Source organism: Eumetopias jubatus, unplaced genomic scaffold (assembly GCF_037043125.1).
Source record: "Eumetopias jubatus isolate StellerSeaLion01/CBP00866 unplaced genomic scaffold, mEumJub1_p1.0 scaffold_2, whole genome shotgun sequence".
Taxonomy (NCBI): Eukaryota; Metazoa; Chordata; class Mammalia; order Carnivora; family Otariidae; genus Eumetopias; species Eumetopias jubatus.
Window position 1 is genome coordinate 49,195,288 of NW_028274808.1, and position 6,000 is coordinate 49,201,287.

Here is a 6,000-nt window from a genome sequence, read left to right on the forward strand (position 1 = left end):
CTGCTCCATACCCTGCTCAATCAGAGAAGCCTAATATCTCAAGGTCAGAAGGACTCTTAAAGGTCATCTGGATTAGCCCATCAGCTGATGTAGGAAACCTCTCTGACAAATTCCAGCCTCAGAAAAACCCCGGAAATGAAGAACTTGCTAACCTTCCAAGTCAGTGAATACCATTGATGTCTGTCAGTCTTTACTAAAAGATATAGAATATTTACTTCATGAGTAAATAAATGAAAGAATAGTACACAGAAGCAGATTTGATATAGGAATGCCACTAACGCCTGAGACTGAGCTACCCCAGTAGAAGGGGTTGACTGTCACTGGGCTTTGAACAGCCCTTGCAGGGACAACCAGAAGATGAAAATTCTTCTAGGAGCAGGTGACTTCCAGCATTCTGACATACTCCCTTCCCAAAGTACCCAGAAGCCACTAATCTGCTGATATCCCCCTTGTCCCCACCCCCACAATGCCCCCACCCCCACATCCCCCGACGCAAGCTTTGGAGGCACATTTCTTACCTGTGGCGACAGAAGAAGAAAGGCCTTCGAGAGAACACGGAAGCAGCCTGGCTTGGAAGTCCTGGTCAGCCGACAAAAGTCTCCCCCAAATGGAAAGGCAGGTGCAAAGCAGAGCGGGGTGACTTCATTTTATCGTCACCCCGATGCTGGAGCAGGACACACCTTGGTGGATGAGGGCGACCTGACTCTGAGAGTCAAGTTGGCTTCCTGGAGAGGGCTGGGCAAGTTCTGCCAGCTGATCGGTTTGCCTGGGGCTCCCAGCTCTGGCGGCCAGAGAGGCTTCCTTCAGGTGCTAAGGGGGAGGGCGTCATGGAGAGCCCGGCACCAAGGCTTCTGCAGGTAACAGCCAAAGCCCACAGGAGGGACTGCTGGCTTGACCAGCACACAGACTCATGCTCTCATTCTCTCTCTCTCTCTCTCTCTCTCTCTCTCTCTAACACACACACACACACACACACACACACACACACACACCCTCTCTGGAGGGGAGAAGGAGGAGCCTGTGACTATTCAGTCTGTGTCCAGTGGGAGACAGACAACAGATTTGCTTTCCCTCTGTCCAGTTATTAAGATGCTTCTCTCTTTGCTCTGAAGGATCCTGTGTTCTGGGATCACTGCCTGGACCCCCAGACCTCACAGGTGGGAGATCTCCTGGGTCCTGGGTCCTGGGTCTGGGTGTCAAGAGATCAGTATAATTGCAAGTAGAATAGGACTGAGGACAGAGCCCTCAGTCAGCCAGCCTATGATCTCTCCTTCCCCTTCTCCTCTGGAGGAAAACCCCTCTCCCCCCAGCCTGCTGTCTGCAGGACCATCAGCTCCCTCATGCTGCCAGCTGGTTTGGCTGCAGCTTGCCTGTCACCTCCTCAGCCTCCCTGCCTGTGACTTTGCCTTCAATTACCCAGAGAAGCAAGGTCAAGGTCATCTTCCAAACTGTAAACCGACACTTGCCTCCTTCTCTCACCAGGAGTCTGGTCCTCCTCTCCTTCCTGCACGGGGAAGCTTGGCCCCTGTGATCTCGATGGAGACCCCATCTATTCAATATCCCCAGGCTTTCTCCTATCTTCACCGCTCCTACTGCGGGAACCTTTTCCTCAGCCCATAAATAAGCTCATCCTCCATCCTAATTACACGCTTTGAGGTCTGCCTCCCCCTCAAGCCCCTTGTTATCTCATCTCCCTTACTTTGTTTAAAAGCAAAGGGCCCTAGGGGCACCTGGGTGGCTCAGTCGGTTAAGTGCTGCCTTCGGCTCAGGTCATGTTCCCAGGGTCCTGGGATCGAGCCCCACGTCAGGCTCTCTGCTCAGTGGGGAATCTGCTTCTCCCTCTGCCTGCCACTCCCCCTGCTTGTGCTCCTTCTCTCTCTGACAAAGACGTAAATAAGATCTTTTTTTAAAAAAAGGGGGGGGACCTAAATAACCTCCAGGGTTTGATTTCTGATTTGCTTCTTAAAAGCTGTGTGGGTTTTTGCACAGTGAAGGAAACCATCAACAAAATGAAAAGGCAACTTACTGAATGAGAGAAGATATTTACAAATGATATATCTGATGAGGGTATCCAAGATATATAAAGAATTCATACAACTAATAGCAAAAAAACCCACAAAAAACCCACAAATAATCTGATTAAAAATAGGCAGAGGAATCAAATAGAAATATTTTCAAAGAAGATATATAAATGGCCAACAAAGATGCTCAATATCACTTGTGATCAGGGAAATGCAAATCAAAGCCACAATGAGATACCACCTCACACCTGTCAGAATGGCTAGAATCAAAAAGACAAGAAATAAGAAGTGTTGGCACGGATGTGGAGAAAACGGAAAACTTGTGCACTGTTGGTGAGAATGTAAATTGGTGCAGCCACTGTGAAAAAGAGTATGGAGTTTTCTCAAAAAATTAAAAATAGAAATACCTTACAACCCAGCAATTCTACTTCCGGGTATTTATGGGAAAAAAAATGAAAACACTAATTGGAGAAAATACATGCACCCCTATGCAGCATTATTTACAACAGCCAAGAAATGGAAGCAATCTCAGTGTCCATTAACGGATAAATGGATAAAGAAGATGTGATATATACATACGATGGAATATTACTCAACCATAAAAAGGAATGAAATCTCACCATTCACAACAACGTCGATGGAGCTAGAGGGTATTATGCTAAGTGAAATAAGTCAGACAGAGAAAGACAAACACCATATGATTACCCTTATATGTGGAATCTAAAATCAAAACAGATGAACAAGCAAGCAGAAAACAAAACAGAAACAGACTCATAAATACAGAGAAGAAACTGGTGGTTGACGGAGGGGTGGGATGGGGGATGGGCGAAACAGGTGAAGGCATTAAGAGGTACAAGATTCCAGAGATAAAATAAGTAAGTCACAAGGTAAAACATAGGGCATATAGTCAATAATTTTGTAATACCTTTTATGGTGACAGATGGTAACTACACTTAGCGTGGTGAGCACTTTAAAATGTATATAATGGTCAAATCATTATGTGCTTCACCTAAAACCAATATAATACTATGTGTCAAATATACTTCAAAAAGATAAAGCTGTGTAGTTTTTGATAGGTCTCTAGAGCTTTCTGTGCCTCAGTTTCCTTATACGTAAAATGAGGATGTGAATATTGGTTCCCACTTCACAGGCTGGACGTGAAGAGTGAATGAGTTAGCATAAATAAAGGGCTTAGGATAGTGAAATAATGTATGCTATATATAGCTATGTGTGTAAATATATGGGACGTATATGTGCATAAATATACATATATATTTACACATATGTACATGATTGCTAGTATTATCCTCTAAGAAAATTAAAAGACATGAAATACAAAAGAATTCACTAAACATCTATATTCTCACTGCCCATAATGAACAAATGTTAATATTTCACCACATGTACTTGCTTATTGAGGGGTGTGTGTGTGTGTGTGTGTGTGTGTGTGTGTGTGTGTGTGTGTAAGGAAGGAAAGAATCATAGCTTATATCAACTAGGGTTCTTGGCTGCAAGTAATAAAAACCTATTAATGAATTTAAGCAGAAATGGATTTTATTAAAGGACAATGGGTAGTTCATAGCAGGACTTAGAAAGCTGGAGAACCCACTCAGGGCACAGGTGAGAACAAGGGAAACATCAACCAGACCACAGCCGAGCTCACAAGCCATTCACCTGCACGATGGGCCTTGTGCTGCTGTGGGACTGGATGCAAAGCCTCACAACATCTGTCGCTAGGACTGAGGTCACTGCTGTCCCTGGAAACAAGCCTCTCCTGCTGCTGCCAGAATTAATCCTCCCCGTCCCTGCTTCCTTGTGTCACTAGCTCCCAACACAAGGGTGGGGACAGATGCATCTGATTAAGCATGTGCCCATGAACGAGGTGCAAGGAATGTTGAGGAAGCAGGAATCTGGGGTTTTGAGCTCCTTGTGAAAAGTGGGCTCTGCCTCCTTCAAGGTGAGAACATTCCCAAAATATTAGATAGGCGTTTTAAATGCCGGAAAGCTCCCCCAAATCTAGCTTTTTGGCTCCTAACATCAGTGCACACCCAACTTTCCATAATTTCACTTCAAAAACAGAATGCCTACATCGAACTGTTCAAAAAGTTGTCCCCGGAATTTGTTTTAATTCGGTATGGCAAGACATGCAGACACAAGAATGTTTGTCGTGAAGGAAGAAGTTTATACTCACGGATCCCTGGAAATAATCACAATGTGCCATGCAGGGCCACACAGGGAAGAACCAGGGCTCAGCCAGGGGGCAGAAAAGGCAAAGGAGAAAGCATGGCCCAGAGCATTTTTTTAAAAGATTTTATTTATTTATTTGTCAGAGAGAGAGAGAGCACAAGCAGGGGGAGGGGCAGGCAGAGGGAGAGCTGAGGCTCTGAGCAGGGAGTCCGATGTGGGGCTCGATCCCAGGACCCTGGGATCATGACCTGAGCTGAAGGCAGACACTCAACCGACTGAGCCGCCCAGGCGTCCCCATGGCCCAGAGTATTTATTGGAGTTTCTGCAAGAGAAGCAAGGCAGGCCAGGGTAAGTAGCTTAGAACTGGATGGTTTGAATAATTTTGGAAGGCTGTGGGTATAGGGACAAGTCTCTAGTTGTCCAGTACCTGGCCGTGGGTGCTTTTGTGCAGGGCAATGGTGGCTTGGTGTGCGAGAGATAAAGGAAGTGGTTGGAGATGTTGACTCAGGACTGTTTGGAGAGTTTGTAATATGATTTTTGTGCCTCCATGGAAACTGGATCACAGGGATGATGTGAACAAGTGTGGCCATTAGTTTGGCCTCATGAGTAATGGTTGCCAACTAGACAAACACAGAATCTAAGAAAACACATTTAGAGCGCTAGCATGAGGCAGCCATTCCTTACAGAAATAAAAGTGCTCGTCCTCACCCCGTATCCCTAGGGCTCATCAGTTACTCCCTCCAACTCCATATCTAGCCTCTCTGAGCAAAGCCCAAACTTGCTCTCATCCTGATACAATGTCATCTTGAAATTCTGTCTCCAATGGAGTAAATCATAAAGTTCATCGAAAGCATACTGCGTATAAAGTAATGGGGTGGGCAGAAAATGAAATAAATTAACCAAGTAAGGAAGAAAATATTGGCTGGTACAGCCCTCATTGTTATAAAAGATCATTAGGTTAGAGTTGGCGTTTACAGCTTTCCCCTTCACCCATTCTCCAGAAGAAGCATCTATTCCATAAAAGACAAATTGCTACCCCCTCCATTATGGAAGGAGTTCATTGTAGTCAGCTTGCCACCAGGTGGCTAATTCGAGCCTCTGGGCTCAGGCACCCTATCTAGAGCTTGGGATTTGTCACTGCTGCTGGGGAGCTGGGCATTTGGCAATGGCAGCAGTAGGGATCACATAGGGAATGGCATCTGCCATTAGCATCACCTAATTAAGTTTACAACGATGAATTGACAGTCTGCAAGATGCATCCATCTTAGGTAAAGTTTGGTGGTAATCAAAAGTCCCTGCATAATTCTGGTCTTTGATGGTGGTTCTAACCCTTAGGATTCTCCCAGAGACATGTTACGGATTTTATTTATTACTTTGTTATAGAGGCTTCATCTTGGTTCTTCCTCTCTCGACTGACAATGATGTGTCATGTACTGAGAAGTTTCCTTAACTCAAGTCTTGTCACCCAAGGTCAAACCACTTCCCACGGCTCCTATAAGAAGCTAATAGTCCTCCCACACCAGTGTTTTTCTCAAGGCCTTGGAGGAGTGTCTCATGAGTTCTCACATTAGGAAGAAGGTCATACGTAAAAAAAATCCATTCCAATGTTTCTGTTTCACCAAGTCTTCCCTTCCACTATACTAATTTCTGGTATCTCATAGTAACTTTGCGTGGGCTGCCATTGAACAAACTGTGAATACCGCCCTGTGATGGTTAATCTTTTTTTTTTAAGATTTTATTTATTTATCTGAGAGAGAGTAAGCATGAGTGGGGGGGAAGAGGGAGAGGGAGA